Source organism: Peromyscus eremicus, chromosome 4 (assembly GCF_949786415.1).
Source record: "Peromyscus eremicus chromosome 4, PerEre_H2_v1, whole genome shotgun sequence".
NCBI lineage: Eukaryota > Metazoa > Chordata > Mammalia > Rodentia > Cricetidae > Peromyscus > Peromyscus eremicus.
The window spans coordinates 103174217-103197914 of NC_081419.1; the positions used below are offsets into that span (position 1 = coordinate 103174217).

The following is a 23698-nucleotide window of genomic DNA, read 5'->3' on the forward strand; positions in this document are numbered from 1 at the left end:
ATATGCTGTTTGAATCCCTTGGTTGCCATGGAAACCTCATCTACTTTCTACACAGCTTTAGAGCTGTATCCAACAAGCAGATCTGAGGCCACTAATCCCTTGCTTAAAACCCACCTTTGGTTCCCCATCTCTTGTGTGAACAGATGTAAACATGTACGTGGTGTACAAAGCCTACAGTGGCCTCCCGGGTTCTCCTCCCCTCTCCTATGCCTCAGCCTTTCCCAGCTATTTGTAGCTTCATAATTGCATGTTCTTTATGGCTTCTCTGCTTTTGCACAACCTGTGGGACTCCTAAAAACTTTCTATTCCTTGTCATTTGGGCCTACTCAGCTCTTCAAGATTCGTCTCACGCTTCACCTCTCCATGACAAGCCAGATGGTGGATGCTGTCCGTCTGTGTTCCTCAGTAAACCTCTGTCACTGAGCTTTTATTTGTACATGTACTACACCAGGTGGGATTTCCTTGCTTGTAGCCTTGACTGGAACAAGACAATGTTCCATGAATGTTGATTGACCAAATAAACAGAAACCAGGCACAATCTTGCAACCACATGCCTGGCTTCCAGTAGGGACTAGTTTCCTGACAAACAAGGACTTCCATAGGGAAAAAATACCTTTGAATCAAAAGCATGAGGACACTATGTCTAACTCAGAATATACTATGCCCCAAAGAGTTTCTTGATGTGGATGCAGCGAGCAGACCCCAGGGACTTCCAGAGGGGAATAGTGGCTCTGGTTCTGATACACAATATTATCCTCTTGAACAAAAAGAGAAGAAAGGCATGTTGAAGACTATCTTGCTTCCCTAGCTTGAGTCCATCTACTTAACTGGAAATTCTGTTTTGCTCTTTTGGGGGGCCCACCACCCAGTTCCCAAATAAATCACACACAGAGGCTTATTCTTAATTATAAATGTCCGGCCTTAGCTTGGCTTGTTGCTAGCCAGCTTTACTGATTATCCCATCTAGCTTCTGCTTTTGGGCTTTTACCTTTCTCCATTTCTGAATATCTTTCATTATTTCTTACTCCGTGGCTCGCTGTGTAGCTTGGTGGCTGGCCCCTGATGTCCTCTTCCTTCTATGGCTACTTCTTCTCCTCTTCCAGATTTCTCCTTCTATTAATTCTTTCTGTCTACCAGCCCCACCTATCCTTTTTCCTGCCTCATTATTGGCCATTCAGCTCTTTATTAGACCATCAGATGTTTTGAATAGGCACAGTAACACAGCTTCACAGAGTTAAACAAATATAACATAAACAAAGGTAACACACCTTAAAATAATAATCTACAACAATTCTGGGTCTTTTACAAAGTTCTCTGGGACAAGGAGGTAACTGAGACTGACCTAACCTAATAAGGTAATGCTCCTCTGACCTATGTTTTTCTAGAAATACCCGTGGCAGGTAAATGTGTACAAAGATACTTCATTCCTCATAGTAAGTGTGAGATGTTTCCTGAGAGATATTTTCTAAATACTTTTGGGAAGATCAGAAGCTAGGGAGTCAAGGTGCTGATGGCATGCCAAGGAAATGAAATATAAGGGAATGGCATCATCCATCCATTGTAGCTGGAATGTTTCTCATTCCTATTAATCTATATGTTTCCACATAGCCATGGTGTTACCAGTCTGCTGGCATCTTGTTGCACTTTTGGTGGTGGCTCACATCTTTTTCAAGTCTACCTTTCTCTCTATATCTCTGCTTGGATTTCTCACCTGGCTGTAAGTATTCTTGCCATAGGCCAAAATAGCTTTATTTATTATCCAATGGGAACCATACATATTCACAGCATACAAAAAGACATCCCACAGCAGTCCATCCATCCATCCATCCATCCATCCACCCATCCATCCATCCATCCATCCATCCATTTATCCATCCATCCAAGCACCTTTTGATGTGTGTCTGTGCATGTGTATATGTGTATTCATAAGGGAAGAGGAATTATACTATACAATATATTTATACCTGACTAACTTTTCAGGGAAAGGCTATCTGCTCTTTCTTCCATTCACACTTGGGGGGCATGGCCTGGCAGAAGAGTGGGAGAGTAGGAAGGCTCTCACATAAAGCCTCTTCCAACTCATTTATATTACATCCTGAGGGTGAGGTGGGTGATTAAAATATTGCACAGAGACTGGAAAAAGGAACATTCTCCAGACAAATCCTCACTTTGTTTCCTTTGCACTGGAGAATTTAAGCCCAATTTAAGAGTATTGAGAGTGATTGTGTTCAGTGTCCCTGAGTGGGAGGATCAGAACCCTGGGTCCTGCCTGGTAGACTGTGTGGCTCTAGCTGACTGTGCACATTTTTCTGCTTTCCCTTATTTCCACATGGGAGTTCCTTCTGAAACTGCTTGCTAGTCAAGACTTCAACCTTTTCCAACAGAGTCCTACTCCACAGCAGCTTCAAGGCATCTGAGGACCCATTTAGCTCTCTGAACAACGCAGCTGATAGTCAAGGGGTGAGACTTACTAGAAATTAGGACAGGTCCTTGAATTCCAGCTCCAATTCTCGCCCCCACCAGGCATTCAAAGGGAGAGGCGGACGTGTGGTGCTCCACCCTGCTCTTGAGAAATCCCAGGACTCTGAAGTCTCGGTCCACCCTGGGCTGCAAACCTCAGCAGAATTTGCTTAGCTACTAGGAGTCAGTCCTTTCCCCATCATCTTCCAAATGGCAGCACAGAGGAAGTGCACGGCGATGGAATGGGAAGGAGTGAGCCCTCCCTCCGTGTTCTCTCTGAACCCATGCTTCTCTACTGGCTTACCCCGATTGTGTGTCAGAGCACCTGGGTCTTACACTGACAGAGTTTTAGGCAGCTCCCTGACACTTGCCCTAGGCCCATAAAAGCTAGTTTTAGAAAAGACCTATGTTTAGTTTAGCAAGAATGTCCTGCCATCAACAACTGACCAGTCCTGATATTTAGTGTGGCTCTTCCTTCTGCCCCCTTACCCAGGTACTGTCTGGTCACCTGGCCTGTTTTTTAGTAGAGATCCTGTTGCTAAGCTTAGCCAGAATCCACTGACTTCTGACCTTTCTGTTTACTAATTTCCTATTCATTAACCTCCCTACTCACCTCTTTGTCTATGGAGCCCCCTTTTCTTTAGTTTTGATTATCTGACATTTATAACATGAAATGACGGCGTATTGTCTCATCACTGACAAAGTATCTAACAAAAGCGGTGTAAGTGTGCACAGATTTATTTAGGTAACCGTTTGAGAGGATACGGTCCGTCATGGCAGGGAAAGAATGGTGACGCTCCATGGTGGTGGAGCGTGTGGCAAGGGCTTCTACAATTAGCTAAACCAGGAATCAGAAAACAGGCAAGAATTAGGGATGGTCTGTAACCCTCACTGCTCCCATGAACCATCCCTGAAAGGCTACATGATGAAGCAAATCATCAGCTGAGAATCAGCTGCTCAGAACGTGAGGCCGTGAACATTTTACATTCAAGCCATCAGCAATGGATCTCATTACGACATTTTCATATATGTATACATGTACTTTGATCATAACAGTCTCTCCTTCATGGCTTCTCATTTTCTCACGTAACGTTTGAAGTTATGTCTGGTCTCTCTCTCCTCTTACATAATCACATTGGAGCTGCCCTCTACCTGGTATGATGCCTTCGAATAAATTTTATTCACTGTGTGTTAAACAGTGTCATCAAGCCGGGAGGCGGTGGTGCATGCCTTTAATCCCAGAACTCAGGAGGCAGGGCCAGGCAGAGAGTTCGAGGTCAGCCTGGTCTACAGAGTGAGATCTAGGACAGGCATCAAAACTACACAGAGAAACCCTGTCTTGAAAAAACAAACAAACAAACAAACAAACAAAAAACAGTGTCATCAAATAGTTTCAACAGTGTTGCCTTAGATCACTGGGGTTCAGCCAGTCCAGTTCTTTATCTCCCTTCTATTTACAGGAAATACTATTTTAAAATATCAATAATTCAACAGGATTCACAGCAAAATTTATGCCTATTTCCTTTAAGTTATAACTGTCCTGTGAACAAGAAAATGGTCCACTACCTCCATACACAGATGAGGAACCTTCACAAGGCTCCCTCAGGCAACAAGGCTTCTCATTAGGTACCAAGAAGTTGCTTTGGATGTGACTTGTCTGGAACATACTTAACCTTCTCCACTGTCTATAGAGGGCAGTGAAAAAAGTGCCCACCTCCCCAGTGATGCCCTGCCTGTAGTGGGCACTCTAGGTGGGGGCTGAAGCCATCTAGACAGCACATGGTTGGTGAGTTGAAAAGAAAATGGGGGAGCCGGGCGGTGGTGGCACACGCCTTTAATCCCAGCACTCGGGAGGCAGAGCCAGGTGGATCTCTGTGAGTTCGAGGCCAGCCTGGACTACCAAGTGAGTTCCAGGAAAGGCACAAAGCTACACAGAGAAACCCTGTCTCAAAAAACCGAAAAAAAAAAAAAGAAAAGAAAATGGGAGAGATTATATGGAACATTTCTCTCCCCTGTGTCCTAAGTGTCCCCATGTTTATCATGTGGACAGAGAGACTCACTCTTGCTATTACAATGATAAAGTCCCACAAGGGAAAACACCTACGAGAGATGAACCATTGTGGACATGCAGAAGTACTTATTCACCTCTCCCTCTCCTCAGCCCTTCCCTACTAATGGGTATGGCCTTGCTCCCTCTGTTGGCATTGGATCTCTGACACTCCAGCGGGCACCACTGATCAGGTGTGAGCCGGTGTGTGACCAGTGAGCGTCACCTGGGGCTGCAGTGGGGATGGGGATATTTGCAGATGCCTCGATGCCCCTGAGGCTTTTGTCCAAGTGGAAAAATGACACTCCCCTTGGATTCACTACTCAGAGGTGTCCTAGGTTTTCAGAATTTCTCACAACGTAGCCCCACCTATTCTTCAAAGCTCATTTTTTTGTACTGTAAGACAAACACAGATGAGTCAAACATGGCTCTCTTTCAGGGAACTTACTATGTTCAATATAAAAAAATGAAATTAGGTATCAAACACAGGATTTCCTTCTTTGCTGCCCTCAGAGCCTCTTGGAACAGTCCCATTTCTGTAATCATGTGCACACATGCTCATCTGTGACCACAGTGCCCAGCCTTCCCGAGTTCTTGCCCCCACAATCTGAACACATCATCTTTCTCTTCTCAGAGCCTTCTTTCTGCTTTCCTTCCTTCCTCCACAGCATAATTCCCACGCTCCATCTCTTCAATAATATTCGTACTACTCTCACAAGCAGCCCTTCAACTTTTATTCTGTTGTTCTCAGTCTACAAAATCCAAGGCTGGGTTGTATGTGTTTGATCTGCTTCCACTGTGTTCCCACAGGGTCTGCCGAGGCCTCTTGGAAGAAGCTGCCTGGCCTCAGCAATGGATGCCACTCACTTGGCTCTCTCTCTCCTCATTAGTCCTGCAGGGCTTCCTGTCCACAGCCGTCATTTTACATACCACTGTCCTGCCAACCTGATATTATTACCTTCTATATACTGACCAGTGAAAAGGGATACCTTTGGCATTTCCCATCATGCATCTGTTGTCTTACTGCTGAAGTGGCAGAAGCTCTGTATCCTATTTGCCTCTTATGCAGGCCTCGAATCTTCAATTACTTTCTAATACAGAATTGATTTGGTCTTTGCCCTAGGTTGCTGATATGGTCCTTCTAAAGCCCTTGGGGTTTTCTAATAGCAGGAGTTATCTTTGATAACATGAGAATTAATTAGCTCTGGGCTGTCCCAGGGACCAGATATACAGAGAGAGGTCAGATAAAGAGCAAAATGCTCCAGTGGGCAGCAATTGATGAAGGAACTCACAACTGATCGTGGACCGTCTTGGAAGAAGAGATGGAAAAATTGTAAGAGGCAGAAGTTAGGAGGACTGGACCGAAACAGTGTTTCCATGACTGCTGCACTTGTGACCTGGCAGCTGTGGTTGCCTGCACAAGACCTGAGCAAGATCAAGCCACTTAGCATTCCAGCATGAGTCAGGGAGGGGCTTACAAGTTCCCACCCCTAGCTGAGTGACAGCTTCTTGGGGAAGGAGAATGTTCTCTAAGGATGTGATCTCTGTTAGGTTGACCATGCTCCAATGGAAGGCCCCACACCCATGAGTGTAGAGTAGCACAAATCAGAATCAGTGAGCTATATAAAAAAAGGGAGGGACCTGAAGTTTGGAGGGTGTAGGGATAGAGGGGTAGAACTGGGAGGAGGAGGAGGTGGGGGTATTGCAGAGTGAATATGATCAATTATGATCAAAATATATGTACATGGATGGAATTTAAAAAAAAATCAATTAAAAATATTTAAAAGGTACATATCATGGTGCCTACCACCTAGGAAGCTCCTTTACATTCTACTATCTAGGTAGTTTCAAAATGGGGCCAAGACACTGTAAAAATTTAGTCCATGATTGTGGGATTGCGGCCTTAAGCCTCAGACATGAGTTCATCATTAGATCTTTAGAGAAGACAATTCACTCATTGACCAGAGACTCCATCTGTCTTGTTTACATAATGAACCCCCCCAAAAAACTGGTGACTGGAGCCTGCAGATGCTTCCTGGATGGGGGGCACACTTTTGTGAGGACCCTGACGTTCCACAATGAGCAAGTACAGAAGTATGACTTGACTCCATCTTTCTCCCTGTATCTGGCCACTGAGCTAACCCTTCTGCTCTGTGTCCTTTGTATCTTCAAACATAAAGATATTGTGACAAGTATAAATGTTCCTGAGTTCTGAGCCTTACTAAGCAATTTACTACATTTTCAGGGGTTGTAAGGCTCCTTGCATTTAGAGCCAGTTATTAAAAATGGTGAGTGGCTTGGGCACCTAGGAAGTGAGCTTGGCACCCAACAGAGGAGCAGATGTACTGGGGAGCATGGCACTGAACTTGTGGGGTTCACACTATTGTAACTCTGGAATGCTGAGTGGCGGAACTGAGCTGCAGCGTATCAATGGGACTGAAACAGCATGTTGCTTCTCAAGGACTCTACTGTTTCTCGTTCTTATTCTGTTTTATATTTGTATTCTACTGGCATGCACTTTCTCACCACACCCATTCACGTCACACTCACACAAAATGAAAAACCAAACCAAACCAAACCAAACCAAAAACAAGGAAGGCAATGCCTCCTTTTCCACTTACTGCTGGTTCTCTTGAAAGAGTCCTTCACTGGTTTTTCCTTTCCTGTCTCAGCCCTCAACGTCTTTGCTCCCACCACCACTTAATCTAAGCCTTCTGATGATTGTCTTGCCCCACAGTCAACGCTCAGTATGTTTCATGATTTGACTCTTCAGCAGTGTTTCATATTGGCCATTTTCATGTCTTATTACACCACAACCTTTCCTGTCCCATCTCTAGAGTGTCACCCTGCTTCTCTGTGGGCCATTCCTTTCCTGGTCTCCTGTTACAGTATCTTCTGATGAGCTTTTAATGATTCTGAACTGCACACACTGTCTGCGCCTTGCTCTCCTCTCATTCCCAGCTCACTGCTGTGGTTTGGATTTGGTTTGAGTGGATGCTTCCCCTTTCTCTAGTGGTGGGTGCCTCAGGAGCCTGTTTCTTAGAGTGTTGATTCTGAGCAGTGAGGCCTAGTGGGAAAGTCCTTAGGTCATTGAAAGCATGCTCTCACATGGTTTCAGGTAGTTCTTTGGGGACCCTTGAGTTGATTTTTGAAGGCAGCACGTTTTGATGTAGCCTGAGCCCGAGTCCTGAGTTGGGTTTGGTGTCCTGTCTGGTAATGCCATCTCCGTGTGTCCTTGCCATCTCAGTTGTCATTTGTTAGAACTTTCTTGCCAGAGCTGGGTTGATGCTGGCACCATGTCAGCATTGCCAGAACCATGAGTTAAACAAACGTCTTTTCTTTATAAGGTAGTTTGCCTCATGTGTCTTGTTATAACAAAACCTGGCTAAAACACCTTTGCATATCTTGTCACCCACCTGGATATTTGGCTATGGCTCCTCCAGTCTTCGCTCACTACTCTAACTTCACATTTAATCAGTCATCACATCTGAATCCTTCTGCTCCCCGCCGCCGCCGCGCCCCCCCCCCCTTCATCTATGTCCTCTGTTTTGAGAAATAGCCCTGGGTTCACTTCACAGGTGATTTGTTTGCTGCTAGTTGTAAGACGCTTCATCCTGTTCTTTCCCCCACAACCAGAGTGATATTTCCTCAGCAGATTCAGTTATGTAGAGCTTAAATCCAGATCGGATCTGGTCCATGGCAGGTGGCAGAGAATTTTTTGCTGAATGAGTGATTGAGAGGCTACGGAGATTCCTCAGTGTGTAAAGTACTCACTGTGTAGCCGTGAGAACCTGAGTTCAGATCTCCAGCACCCATAAGAAAGCTAGGTGTGGTAGTGTGCCTATATCTCAGTCCTAGGGGAGCTGGAGACGAGGAGATCCTGGGGGCTTGCTGTGTAGTAGAAAAAGCAAGCTCCAGATTCAGCAAGAGACTCTGCCTCAACAAATAATATAGAGAATGGTCTAGGAAGGCACCTGAATGGGCAAGTGTATCCATACATACTTCTAACACACACACACACACACACACACACACACACACACACACACACACTCTGAATAAATGAATGAGTGAGTGAATGTTTCACTTCAAACCCTGGTTTGAAAGCTCTGTAAGCTCTGTAAGCTCTTTGATATGGTTTTTAGCCTCCTGACCTGGACAAGAACACTCTTCTCTTTCGTGTTGAATAGCTCACACCCATCCCCCTCCTGCACGGAACACCCTTCCTTGCCACAGATTGAGCTTTCGGGAAGCCTTTCCTGCTCCACCTTCTATATAGGCCCATGTCATTTCCTGGTCCACCTATCACGTGCTTACTACATTTTATTGTGAATGCCAGCAGCACACACCCGCTGGCAGTTTCAAAGCAATCCTGGTCACGTCACATTCTTGGCAATACTTGGTGTAGCCAGACTTTCAATTAAAGGTCAATTTGGTGTAAAATGGTATCTTATTGTAGCTAAATTTCTGTATTTCTAATTTTTAATGTGATAAGCCGCCTTCTCAAATGTTGACTAGCCATTTGAATCTATTGTCAGATGAAATGCATGCATTCTCCCGCGGCGGATTGTTTTTCTTTTTCCTGTTTCCTTGTAGAAGGTGTTCACATATTCTGAAGATCAGTCCTATAAACATGCATGTTATAAGCCTGGGCTCCTAGTTTATGGCTCTTTTTACTTTTTAATGGTGTCTATCAGTCAAAAAGAGGATAACACTTAAATGTGGTCAAATTGATCAGTTTTTCATGAATGATTTATGCCTTAAGTATCTTATATGAAAAATACGTTCATGCCCCAAAGGCACAAAGATATTCTTCTATATTTTGCTTTAAATGAGTTTGTTTTGCCTTTTATATTTGTAGACATCCCATAGTTGCTGTATCACTTCTCTGGGAGAGCAGCCTCCATGAGACTAGAAAGCATCATTTTGATTCATGTTGATGCCCAGTGTTTCTCACACAGCTGGAGCCACCCTGTAGGGGATCAATGAGTAACTGTTGAGTGGCTGATCCAGTGAACAAAGAAAATGGTTGGAGGTAGAAGCAAAGTGGTGAGGGCTCAAGGGTATGAAGAGATGATTTTACAGTGATAAAGGAAGGGACTGAGCAGATAGTGGTCTTCAGTTCTGGTTCCATATTGGAATTACTTGGAGACTCCTTAGGTATGCTATGGAAGGCTTCATCCAACACATTCTCTGCCTCTGATCTGAGGTGTGGTTTGGGCAGCATATGAGGTCAGGATGATAGCGTTGGATTTTTGAGGTAAGATGAAATGGTGGTTGAGAACATAGATGTTGATGTTAACAGACTTGGATTTGCATTTCAGCCTTGTCACTACATGTCCTCTTGAGCCTGTTTTTTTAACTACAGAATGTGCATGATAAAAATATATCTGCTCTGCCTATGAGAGTCAGAGAGATAAGTAGTTCCTAGAATGAAGTGTGCTTTAAATAATTTTCATTTATTTTCCTCATTTTCAAGGCTAGGTCACATTTGAGGCTGGCTTTAATGTTGGTACACAAACATTTGGTGACTGGAAGAGATGGGCCAGTGGGAGTGGGGGTTGGAATATAAGGGCTAAAGGGGCTGGGGCTGGGAGGATATGTTGTGAGAACGATATACCGGTTAGTGCTGGTGGCAGGTCCAAGACAGGCATGAAGAATCTTCCACAAGATAGCTAAGTAGCCAGGATGCAAAAGGTGTGGCTTCTCAAGGGTTTTCGTGGACACTGCCATCCTTTCAGTTGTTCAGCAGGAGTCTTCTAGAGTTCTTGTGCTCTCTCTCTCTCTCTGTCTCTCTCTCTCTCTCTGTCTATCTCTGTCTCTCTGTCTCTCTCCAGAGCAGTGCCCCTTTCTCTTTCTCTCTCTATAGCAGTTCTTAGGATTAGGAAGGAGATCAGGCAGAGAGTTGAGGACCAGAACAGCAGAAGCAAGAATTGATGTTCATCCACATCCAGAGAGGAAGACTACAAAGGCTTTGTAGGGACTTTGGATGGCTGTGTGACCCTGCCTTACGACTGGTAGGAAGCTTTTTCTCTGAGAAAAATGGAGTGGAGAGAGCTGGAGAGATAGCTCAGTGGTTAAGAGGATGCACAGCTCTTGCAGGGGATTGGTATTCAGTACCCAGCACCCATGTTGAGCAGCTCACAACTGCCTATAACTCCAGCTCCAAGGGATCTATCTGACTTCCTCTTCTGGCCTTCATGGGCACTGCGCTCACATGCACTCAGCCACCACATACACAGTTAAAACTAAAGTAAATCTTTAAAAACACAGAGTGGAGAGTAGTGATAAGACCAATGCTTGTCGACTTCCTGAAGTGCTAGACCTTTTAGATGATCTTTTAACTTTGCACAGTGTGGGGGAGGAGGAGTTGAATCTGCCATTCAAGTTTACCAGTCATTATAGTAGCTCTCAAAAACTATTTGGGCAAACTCAGGTGTGAGTAGCCTGGAAGTTCTGTGTCAGTTTAGGAGGTACCTCAGATATGCTCTATCCTCATATCTTCAACTGCACACTGTAGTTGAAGTTTTCCTGTGTCCACCCAGCTCCTGCAGCCACTCAGACCCAAGTAAACACACAGAGGCTTATATTAATTAAAACTGTTTGGCCATTAGCTCAGGCTAACTATTGACTAGCTCTTACACTTAAATTAACCCATAATTTTTATTTATGTTTAGCCATGTGACTTGGTACCTTTTCCCAGTTCTGCCTTCACATCTTGCTTCTCATGGCAGCGGCGGCTGGCAGCGTCTCCTGACTCAGCCCTCCTGTTCCCAGAATTCTCTTCTCTCTTTGTCCCGCCTATACTTCCTGCCTGGCTATTGGCTGATCAGCACTTTATTTATTAACCAGTCAGAGCAACACATTCACAGCATACAGATATCCACAGCAGCACACCTTACACAATCATCCGGCTCTTCTTCAAACATCTTCAAGTCAACGTGTTCCAAATAGAACTCTTGATATTCCTGCCCAGCCTGTCCCTCTCCTGGGTTCCTGGTTCTGACTAAATGGTGCTCTAATTACCCAGTTGCTCAAGGGAAAAGCCAAGTGCTTGACCTGGTCCCCTCCCTTCCCCCTCATCACCACCACCCTATTACCAGCATGGTTTTGGACTGGCCCCTGAAATGGACCTTGTCTTTCTTCTCAGCTCATTTCAGCTGCCCCTCATGGGTGCTCCACCCTCCTTCCTTCCAAGCACAGTTTCACCCATTATCTTCACCATGCTACCTGTCTAGTCAAACATATGCAGAAACACAACCAGGAAACTCGTAATCCATATAGTTGGGTGGGGTTACAACTTTCATTGCCTTTTTCCTTCCTACCTTTACTCTTTGTATTTGAAAACATCACTTCATTTGGCTGCTAAGAGACTCTACAAGCACCAGGGCTAAGTTCTGTCTACCTGCTTCAGTTATTTTTATCATCATATATAGAAGTTATTCTTCATAGGGCTTGCTTTTTTAAAACAAGCAGAAATTTGGAGCATGCCCATGGAATATAACTCATGGAGTCAGAGTCTCAGAGAGACTTCAGATGGCCTCTAGGCTACTCTTAGAGTTTTTCTGGCTACAATTGGGACTGTTCCTTTGATAAAGCCACCATAGTTTGAACACTTGACCACAGTGTTGCTGGTCCAGGTGTTCCTTGTTTCAGTTACACTGCCAGGAACCTGACTTCTTGGGATCTTGTCAATGACATTCACATTCATAGATCATTAAACTAAACTGCAAATGAATTAGATTTATGATGAAGGCCACAGTTACAATGATAATACTTGGTCAAGTTCAAGTTAGAATTTGAGTTCTGTCAAATCCGTATGTGATATCCATAAGGTTAATTACCTGAAATTTGGATCTCCTACTAAATCTGAATATGTAAGTACCATTGATATACCTTTGCAGAGGTTCCAATTCTAATATTAAAATAAGTGGGACATTAAAAACCAGATTGTTTTACTGCCTGTTTTCATCTGGAGACCTAGATTGATTTCCATCACTTCTAGTTAATTAATGGTTCCCCCACCTTCTATGGAATAAAATACATATTCCAGATTTTGATGGAAAGACTCTGCAGGGTCCTTTAGAGTCAAAACAAATTGATCTAAGATAAAATAGATTTTTGAAGTATTTTTCTGGACACCCAGAAGGGAAAGGAAATCTCTAAGCTTATTTTTGCATCTATTGACTTAATGTTCTCTCAAAGTATTGGGTGGAGTAGTTATGGTTTGTAGGCAGACACATTCTTGAGAGAAAACACATCAGTATTGCGATTGATGGTGACCTTGAGCTATGGGACAGTGGTATGAGGTGGTGAGCCCAGTGAGCAGGAGCCAATATGAAACCTTTAAAACATGTAAAAGGAAGTTCCAGGTTGTTGGCATTAACCTGTGTAGATGTAACAGTCTTATTAAATAAGAAACACAGAGCCAAATGCAGAGATAAAAGCCCAAGAGGTCAGAGCAGTAGCTAAGAACTGAGACTTAAAACCTCCTTCTTACCCTTCCTGCCGCTGTTGTCCTTCCCCTCAGAAAGAGGCCTACTTCCTGTGTGTCTGTCTTTTTATTGACTTTCTGTTCTGCCTTCTTATTGCTTGTAAAACCAACCATATGACCTCCTCATCACTGCCTGTCTATACAGACCTCCAGGTCTTCTATGGTTGGTATTGAGATTAAAGGCATGTGTCTCCATGCTGCCTATAACTTGAACACACAGACTCTGCCTGCCAAGTGATCAGATTAAGGGCATGTGCCACCACTGCCAGACTTCTGCTATGGCTTGCTATTAGCTCTGACCCCCAGGCAACTTTATTTATTAACATACAAATAAAACCACATTTCAGTACAAATAAAATATCACCATATTTCCCCCTTTCTATTTTAATAAAAAGAAAAAAAGGAAAAAAGTTATAACTAATATAAGAAAAACTATATACAAAAGTACAATAACTATATACCATATATACAAGCAATAAATACCTAAACAATGTCTGGTCCATTTGTATTTGACAAATTCAGAGAAAATAATTCCATTATCTATCCTATTTTGGTAAGTCCAAAATATACCTGATTCACTTTCTATCCTAACTTATATTACTAACAGAACTATCTTATAACATCTTTCAAATTTATACACTTACTCTTTAGTGAGTTTCTTTTCTAAAGTTCTTAACAAGGAAAACTATAACTATCTAAACTTTAACTATAACTATCTAGTCTTCAACTATAACTAACTAATCTTCAGCTCCCTCAGAGACCCAAGAAGGAAATAATATTACCTAACAAAATTAAAAAACAGGAAGTGGGGGCTGGAGAGATGGCTCAGGGGTTAAGAGCACTGACTGCGCTTCCAGAGGTCCTGAGTTCAATTCCCAGCAACCACATGGTGGCTCATAACCACCTAATGAGATCTGGCTCCCTCTTCTGGTCATACATGCTGTATACATAATAAATAAATAAATCTAAAATAAAAAAAAAAAAACAGGAAGTGTACGCAAGCAGCTTCCAAAAAAAATGTGAGTTGACAGAAACAGCCAGCTGCCTGGACAGTCACCCGAGGTTTCTCTGAAGTGTTGGGGCATCATCTTCAGCCTATAGGCTTAGCATATCTGATAGACTCATTTGTGAAGTAGGATGTACACAAGGTTAACAGTTCGACCTCACATTTGGTGAGAGCAGTCCATGTACCAGAAACTCCTGAATTCCACTAGTGTCATGTCATGATTCAGGATTTTAAATTCTGGAAATTGTTGATGGTTTTTGAATTCAGCTGTCCATTCTTTTTGGCTGTGTGTATGTGGCTTTATCTCAGCATCCCATTCTTCTCCACATCCCTCTATTAAATGCCAGTCTACCATTGAGAGGTTAGACTCTGTCAGCTTAGTTACTCTTCAAGAACAATTGTTTCAGCTGCTGTTCCACTGCACATCAGAAGGCATCGGTCCACTGTCTGTTCAGCTGCCTTCGAAGAAAAAGGCACTGTACCTTTTCCGGATTGCAAAGGCCACTTCAGGGATGGTGCCATATTGTTCTGGCCTCAGAGGATGCCTTTTGATAAAGCTACAACCACACTTGTTTTGTCAAGAACCAGTAGTCCTTTGTTTCATGTCCTGTCTGTCCTGTTTGTCAGCAGTCAATTTGAGGATACTTTGTTTTTCAGTGGCTAACTTTTGCCACAATGAAAGTCAACTCCATATGCAGTTTCTTCAATGCCCATATTTTCTCTAAATTAGATTGGTACTTCCAGGAGCCAACATGTCTCAATAGTCATTAAAAAAAGAAAAATTTTCTAAGTTATTAAAACATTTTAAATGCCATATTCTGTAGATCTCTGAAGGGTTTGAAGATGACCTGTCTATCTAAAATATATCTGCTCAATCTTGAAAACATACCTAATATGACTACAAATTCTATTGTAATGTCTAACTACTAACTTTCATTTCTTTATATCCTAATAGTTGGTAATAATAACACTCAAGGATTAGCAAATTGCATTACATTGTTAAATGAATGATATAAGTATCTTGACTTCAAAATTTGGATGTAAGGATATGTTGCTTTGGAAAGGAGGCTCTGCTTTTGTTTCTACACAAAACCAGAGGCTATGGATTTTTCCAGAATAAGATACATCAGATTTGACCAGCCAAGACCCCCTGAAAGGTCTCTGATGACACCACGGCCCAGATGATCCAATATCCAGAATGGTTTCAAGGCAACTGGCTCAGACTATACACCCTCACAGACTACTCCATAATCTTAAATTTTTCTTTGTGTCCCCATAAGATACAGCACCTTTTTCCAGCAGGAAGTAGTAAGAGAAGCTATGCCCAAATTCTCAAATATACCAAACTGGCTTTGGAGATGGAATTGGCTCACTCTTTCGCTAAACTCAGGCATATTGCTAAAAGAAAAGATTAAGAGATTCTTGTGTCCCAAATCAGAAGAGCCCTCTGGTGTGGGACAGAGAAAAACCAATATTTTTATTTAAAACAGGTTGATTATAAATGTGATCTCTTTCTAAAGAAGAAAAGGGGATAGTTTAGATATGATAGGATGAAAAGTTAGATTAATAAACCTACTTTTAAAGAGTAACAACTTGTTTAAAAATGTTTTATATTGCTATGGATTTTAGTTTATTGATACAAATTTAAAGTTAATGTATGTGTATTTTTACTCTTGTTTAAGGTATTATGTTTTTGCAACTCATTTAAATTGTAGTGGATAATTAAGAAATACAGGTTAATAATTAGTCTTCTATGATAATCAAACTTATAGTCATGTTAGTTTAGTTTTCTAGGTATATATAGATATATTTCAGATAGATAGGTAATCTTCAAACACTTCAAAGGCCTACAGAATATGGCATTTAAAATGTTTTAAAAATTTAGACTTTCTGAACAGTGAGACATGTCTGCTTCTGGCAGCACCGATTTACTTCAGAGAGGAGGATGGTCATTGAAGACACTCTGTATGGAGTTTATTTTCTTCTTGGCAAAAATAGCCATTTGGACAAGAAACTGTTCTTGCCTGGACTGCTTGATTAACAGGACATGCAGGACCCATAGGAAGGTGACCACTGAACTTTGCTTGGCAAAATGGTCCTTCAGGTTCCTGCTTCACAGAGGAAACTGCCAGACATTCTACAGGATGCAGAGAAAAGTGACTGAGAGACTCTAGGCCTGTGGGCTGAAGACAGATGCTCCAACTTTACAAAAGAACTTTGGATGACTGTCCAGGCTGCCAACTGTCTCTGTCCACTCTCATAAGACTCTCGAAAGTTGCTTGCATCCTTCTCCCATTTCTCAGATAATATTATATCCTTCTGAGGTCTTTGATGTAGTTGAAGACTAGATAGTTATACTTTTCCTTAGTTATGATAAAAGATAAGTTAGATACGAAACCTTAGACTCACAAATATAAGATGAATAGAATATCTTCTTTAATTTTGCCAAATACAAATAGACTAGTTATTATAAATAGACTAGATATTGTAACTGTAATTCTTTCTTGATAATTGTTTTGTTATCTGTAATTTTACTGTGCTAAAGTTAAAACCTTCCTTTTTGAAAATAAAGAAAAAGGGGAAGTGCTGTGGATGATGGATTGATAAATAAAACACTGATTGGCCAGTATCCAGGCAGGAAGTACAGGCAGGACTAGCAGAGAGGAGAATTGAGAGAACGGGAAGGCAGAGAGGAAGAGAGGCCAGCCTGCCATCCAGGAAACATCATGTAAAGGCAGCAGGTAAAGCCACAGAACACGTGGCGACATATAGATTAACAGAAATGGGCTGAGTATAAGAGTAAGAGCTAGACAGTGGTAGGCCTGAGCTAATGGCCGAGCAGTTTAAATAATATAAGCGTCTGTATGTTTATTTTATAAGTGGGCTACGGAACTGCTGGGGCTTGGCAGGACCCGGAGAGAAAAACTCGAGCTACAAGCCTGCCTTCCCAGCAAGAAAGCAAAACAAATTCTTTCTGGAGGCAAGACCCCCAATTTGTCCAGAGAAGATGATCCCCATAGATTGAAATCAGGTGTGCCTAAGATCATCACTGAATGTCACCAAATACCCAGAGCCACAAACTTTAGGTGACATGCATAAGAGTCAGCAGAATGAACACACAGTAGTTGGAAGATTTTAAGATTCCAGCTGTTAGTGAATTACTGCATCTGTTTTTATTATAGACTGTAACTGCCACAATAGCAAGCATCTGTCTTGCTCCTACTATATAAACAGTCTACATACCGTGTCTAATACTGACCAAGGTCCACATTTATCTTCACTTTCCCACTGTGCTCTTCTACTTGGTACCTGGTTAGATGATAGCAACTATTCCGCTCCTGGCTGTGCCTCTGACCACACCAGCAGAATGACAGTAGTAGTGGAAGTGGCAGCTAAGTGTCTCTTCTTACAGTGACCTCCTAGCAGTGAGGAGTTGAAGGTATGGGATCAAGGGATGCCCTGCTGAAGGGACAGTAGCCAGCTGATAGACAGGAGACTGACCCTTGGGAGCAGAGCAGAGGGAGCTCAGCGGAGTCTCTGTGCACAGGAGCAGCTTTCCATACTTCCTGACTTTCATGGCACACTATCTCCCTCTTTTTTTGTTCCTGTAGCTCCTTTGATAATTCCTGTCACTGAGTTTCTTGTATGTAATAATTTCCTCTCTGACTGAAAAACCTAGGCTGATTTCTACACCCTGACAGAGACATTGTGATATATACATCCACCCATTTAATACTTACATGTCTATGAGGAAGATACAATTATTATCTCCATTTAGCAGATGAGAGTACAGAGGAACAGAGATGCTTTCATTTGTCTAAAGCCATGTACTTTGTTAGGAGAGCTGTTCTTCCAGTGTGGAACCATGTAGACCATGTTTGGAGACATAAATGAAGGAGTGAGAAATAAAACCAGGCAGGGTGGAAAAAGTGATATGACATCCTAAAAGTGGAAAAATAGAACTGTTGAACTGCATAAATTAATGATTGGGTTAAGTAACTGAATAAAGAATTAATGGCAGAAGACAGTTCTGAAGGAATTCAGCAGAAGTGGAAGTAAATTTTGTGAAAGTAAATGAGAATTTAAAAACAGGGCAAATGCTAGGGATGGTGATAAAATAAACTAACACTAACCTGACTGGAGGTATGCACAAGAAAATAAAAGGAATGAGGAAAAGCAATGTTTAAAGAAATGACTGAGAATTTTCCAGAAATAAATAAAGTATAGTGGATAGTAGAGAGGATACACCAATGCCCTACAAATAAGTTGTAGTGAAACTATAAAACTAAAGTCGCTCTCTCTTTCTCTTCTTCTCTTTCTCCTCTTCTTTTCCTTAGGAGAAGTTCGTAAGTCAGAGGACAAAGAATAGAAATACTGGAAAGAAATTAAAGGGCCAGGCTTACCAACAGCAACAATGGAAACCACACTCAGTGGGATAGTATCTTCAAAATGCAAAGAACAAACTGAAAGAGTAGACTGCTGATAGGCATTGCTGAAGGGAATAATTTTATTTTACTTGATTGTTTTCCTCTTCATTTTTTTTGAAAATTTCATAGATGTGCACAATGTATATCCATCATACCCATCCCTCATTCTCTGCCCTTCCATTCCCAATATATCTCCCTTCCAGTTTCAAGTCCAGTTTTTGGTTCTTTTAAAAACCCATTGATTCCAGTCTTATGCTGCCCATGTGCACATAGCTGTAGCATTATCCAATGGGATACGGGCAACCTGCCTCTAGGCACAACTTAATGAAAAGTGGGCATCTCTCCCTCAGCAACTAACAGGAATTAGTAGCTCCTCAGCTGGGAATGGCGACTGGGCAGCCCCTCCCACCTCCATGCTGGAGGTTATAACTGGCTTGATCTTGTGAAGATAACCACAGTTATGGTTATGTGTGCAGCACCCATGTCATGTCCGGAGGACAGCATTTCATAGAGCTCTTCCCAGTCCTCCTGTTCTTCTGTTCTTTCTGCCTGTCTTCTATGATGCCCCCTGAGTCTTGGGTGTATGAGTTGATACAGATGTTCTATCTACTGCTGAGTATTCACAGTTACTTAGTTTCAGTATTTAGAAAAGCATGTCTCTTTATTAGCCACTACCCACTGTAATAAGATAAGAACCTTCTCTACCCAACGTTGAGATCAACACAAATCTACTCATGAAAACGTAAGTATTTGGAAGGCTTTTTGACAATGTGACTAACTAAATAGCACCAAGTTTTCACTCCATGGACCTGTGACTTCGCTAGTCACATGTGTGCAGTAGCAGCCATGTGACTGCCATGGAGCAGACCTCAAATTCAATCAAGAGTGAGGAGGTCACCTCCATAAACAGTCTCACCACTGTTGCACTAATGAGTACATCTTTGCTGGTAGGTGGGAATTGTGGCATGCAGGATGGAGCACTGGGTAAGATCTCTGATGTCTTTTCTCTCCCAGCAGCAGCCTGCATAGCCTCTTCTAGCAGAGGGAGAGCTTCTTGTCAGTCCTAGTTGATTTATCTGTGTCCTACGCCCAAAGTGAATGGTGGATTGCTGAAAAGAGGTGTTTTTTTGTTTGTTTAAGAATTACTCATTTATTTATGTATACAGTGTTCTACCTACGTTAGGCCAGAAGAGGGCACCAAATTTCATTATACATGCAGTTGCTGGGAATTGAACTCAGGACCTCTGGAAGAGCAGCTAGTGCTCTTAACCTCTGAGCTATCTCTCCAGCCCCTGAAAAGAGTTTTAAGAAGATGATTTAGTAAAGAAGGTCTAAGGTGTAAAAAGCAATTATGGGCAAAGAAACTGCTATGATTATAGATAAATTTAAAACCTATTATCTGACTGAATGAGTGAATAATAATAATAGTAATAGCAATTACGTCATTAATAAATATATGGTAGGATTAAGGAAAGTTCAGAACCAAAGTATTAGTGAACTAAAGCATGAAAAATATTCAGAAGTTACTTGGAAGCTAAAATTGTAGGATCTTTGTTTGGGGAGTAAAGATACTGGGTTTTTTTGTTTGTTTGTTTTTACTCTATTAACTGTGCAATGTAACCATAAAAAGAATAGAAATAGGGGAATAACTTCTGAAATAGTCAAGGGAAAATATGGAATAAGTATACTAATGAGAATATATTGCAAGCAGTCTAAAAATAAAGCTGGGTATGTACTTCAATTGTCAGAGTGCTGCTTGATATTCAGGAGGTCCTGGGTTCAATACCCATCACTACATAAGACAGGTATGGTGTCACATGCCTGCAATCCCAGCACTTGAGAGGTGGAGACCTGAGGTAGGGCATTTAATTAGCAAGTGCAAGGACCCGAGTCCATCCCAGAATCACCACAAAAACAATAAAATAAAATGAAAAGAAGATGCTTAGAAAAGAAATTAACAGCATAGAAAAAAAGAGACAGAAAATGGGAAAGAAAAGGGTAGAAACAAGATCAGAAATATCACTAATGTGCTAAACTCACTACTAAAAGGCAAAGATTAACACTAACAACAACTATAACTACTATAGTGACTATACTAGTCTTAGACTGGGATCTGAGATAGGGGGCAGTGTTGTAATTAAGCATGTAATGATGAAAGCTTAATTTACCAGAGAGACACAAGCATTTAAAGTACCTAATAAAATAGATGTAAATAAGACAAAACTGAGAAGACACAATGAAATCTTTCAAGTACAACTCCATATGTAGAGACTTCAACTTATTTATTTCAATTAGGTATAGATGAAACTGGAAAACATTTTAAAATTTAAACATGCTCTAAATGAGTTTGATTTAATGAACATACGCTGAAATATATACAAATACCATAGAATATGTACTAATTTCAGGTTTACATGGACTGTTTACAAAGGTTGACCAGATGCCTAGAATTGCTATAATACAAGATGAAACCTGAGCAAGAAATTCAAAGTCCCCATGCCTTTCTCTACTTTCTAGATTTATCTCCCACCATACTTTACTACATACATGTACTACTGACTGATCTTCATATGGATCCTACATTCTCAGCTCAGATCCCTCCTTGGTATATGTTTTCCTACTAAATCATATCTCAAGACTTTGTGTACTCAAAGACAATGTCTAGTTATCCTCTCCATTTTCCTAGACTACTTATTTTATCTATTATTATTATTATCATCATCATCATCATCATCATCATCACCATCATCATTAGTAGTAGTATATGATGTATGTTTGTAGGTGTGCATGTGCTTCATGTGCAGAAGTCAGAGGGCAGCTTTGTGGAGTTGGTTCTCTCCATTCTCCTTTACATGGGTTGCAGGGATTGAACTTGGGTCATCAGGCTTGTGTGGCAATCCCTTTCACCTGCTGAGCCATCTCACCAGGCCCCTATATTATTTTCCTCACCTGTCTTGAACTAGTTTTGTGCCAGCCTTTCTCTTTGCTAGACCGTGAGAGCTCCTGAAGATTTAGATCATTTCTTTTTTTGTTTGCTCCCCACAGCACAGTGAGTACTCTAAATTGATTATTGACTCAGATTGGACGTTATTTAAATGAGTATACTCCACGTTGAATTAGCTGTGGGATATCATATTATTTCCAGTGTATCCAGGGACTCAAGAGCTGTATCAAATGGGGAGCAGAGTCATATGAAATCTTCTCCACAAGCCCTGGCAAAAATCAGAAGATTGTGAAAAACAAGACCTGTTTTGGGCATCATTTATGAATGTGGTTGGCGTCACATAGAGCATGTCATGAAGTAATTGTTGGGGATTTCTAACTGTTTACCCAAAGGCAGATTTGCCTCTTACTTAAGCAACTGGGGTGGGTGACTTTGTTGATGGAAACTCTTGGTAATGAGGTCACTACTTGGGGAATTTTCATTATGCAGTTTTTGAAGAATTCTGTTTTGTATTTCTTTGACTAATATTTATCTTAGTAGGTAGTTTAGCTGTTGGCAGAGCAAATGTTTGGGATATCTTTATAAGTGATGGTGTTGTGTTAGAAAAGTTATTCTGGAGTTGCTATTTCTGGCAACTGATTTCACAATCATTTATTAATTAAGGCCTGTGCTGGATTGTCATAGTAAAATCTGTATTTAGGAAGATACTTATCCTTTTGTTCTCAACAGTAGGATATAAACTCAGTTCGTCCCCCCAACTAAATTAGGTGATTAGTTAGCCATTTATAAGGAGATGGACAAAACTGTCATTGTTTTGCTTTGTTAGAAATCACCCATCTAGCCGGGCGGTGGTGGTGCACGCCTTTAATCCCAGCACTCGGGAGGCAGAGGCAGGCGGATCTCTGTGAGTTCGAGGCCAGCCTGGTCTCCAAAGCGAGTTCCAGGAAAGGCGCAAAGCTACACAGAGAAACCCTGTCTCAAAAACAAAAAACAAACAAACAAAAAAGAAATCACCCATCTAGACAATTTCGTGGATGCCAGGGAATGGAGAGCATTTGCAGAAGCAGATCCTGAAGGGTGTGGGTGGGCCTGTTGGAGTGTTGGGATTTGAGCTTCAGCTTTTTGAACCTAGGATCTGGAAATGCGTGGTGATTCCTGTCCATTAGATTGTAAGGTGTATGTAGGTAATCTGGGAAACGATGGGAACAAGACTGAATTAGAACGGGCTTTTGTCGACTAATAGACGGCTCTGAAGTGTGTGGGTTGCTCGAAACCCTCTTGGCTTTGCTTTCATTGAATCTGAGGATCTTTGCGATGCTGCTGGTGCTGTCCGAGAGCTCGATGGAAGAACGCTATGTGGCTGCTGTGTAAGAGTGGAATGGTGAAAAAAAGAAGTCGGAATCGTGGCCCACCTCCCTCTTGTTGTCGCCCTCGAGATGATTGCCATAGGAGGAGTCCTCCACCTCGGCGAAGATCTCCAAGAAGGAGAAACTTCTCTCGAAGCCGGAGCAGGTCACTTTCTAGAGATAGGAGAAGAGAAAGGTCTCTGTCTCGTGACAGAAATCACAAGCCCTCTCAATCCTTCTCTCGGTCTTGTGGCTGATCTAGGTCAAATGAAAGGAAGTAGACCAGTTTGCAAAAGAAATGGTGTAGGGAAAGAACTTCATCCGACAGGAGTATGTACAGGAAATTCAAGCTTTGTTTGAGACTTCATAAGCTTAGTACGTTTTTCAGATGTTTTAGCTGTTCAAATTTGTTTTGTCTCTTGGAACGGTGACACACATAACGATGTAATTCTCTGTGGTTCCAAATGGATCAGAGAGGCATGTAATATCCAGAATTGTTACTTTACAATGTTCCCTTAAGCAAAATTGAATTTGCTTTGAACTTTAGTTTTTCGTAGACTGAAATAAACCTAGATGCTGCCCAGTTAAAGTGTGATGTGCTAATGATATGGAAACCACTGGCAGAAATGACAAAGGCTGTAGTTTCTCTAGTAGCTGGGACACCTGTGGAGCTGTGGGGGAATGATAAGCAGTCTTTAAGCGCTGCTGCAAACACAAGCCAACAGGTAAAGGGTGGGAACTGCATTCTGAAGGCTTGCAAAGAGGTTATTCACTCATTGCTATATATGGACAAATGACTGTAACATTCTTTATTTGGAAATAGAAGGCTTTGTTAGCTATCAGTTTAAGGGTACATTGTAGAGCTGAACCTTTGAGTTACTGTGCAAGATTTCTTTTTCGTACTGTCATTTGTAATATGTTTTTGAGAATCCTTGGGATTAAAGTTTTGGTTACAATCATCAATCAATCAATCG

At 41.8% G+C, this 23698-nt stretch overlaps 1 pseudogene; it reads left to right on the top strand.

Moving 5' to 3' along the window:
- The first annotated feature begins 22519 nt into the window (after window positions 1–22519).
- Window positions 22520–23005, top strand: LOC131908535 (serine/arginine-rich splicing factor 3-like; annotated as a pseudogene).
- The last annotated feature ends 693 nt before the right edge of the window (window positions 23006–23698 follow it).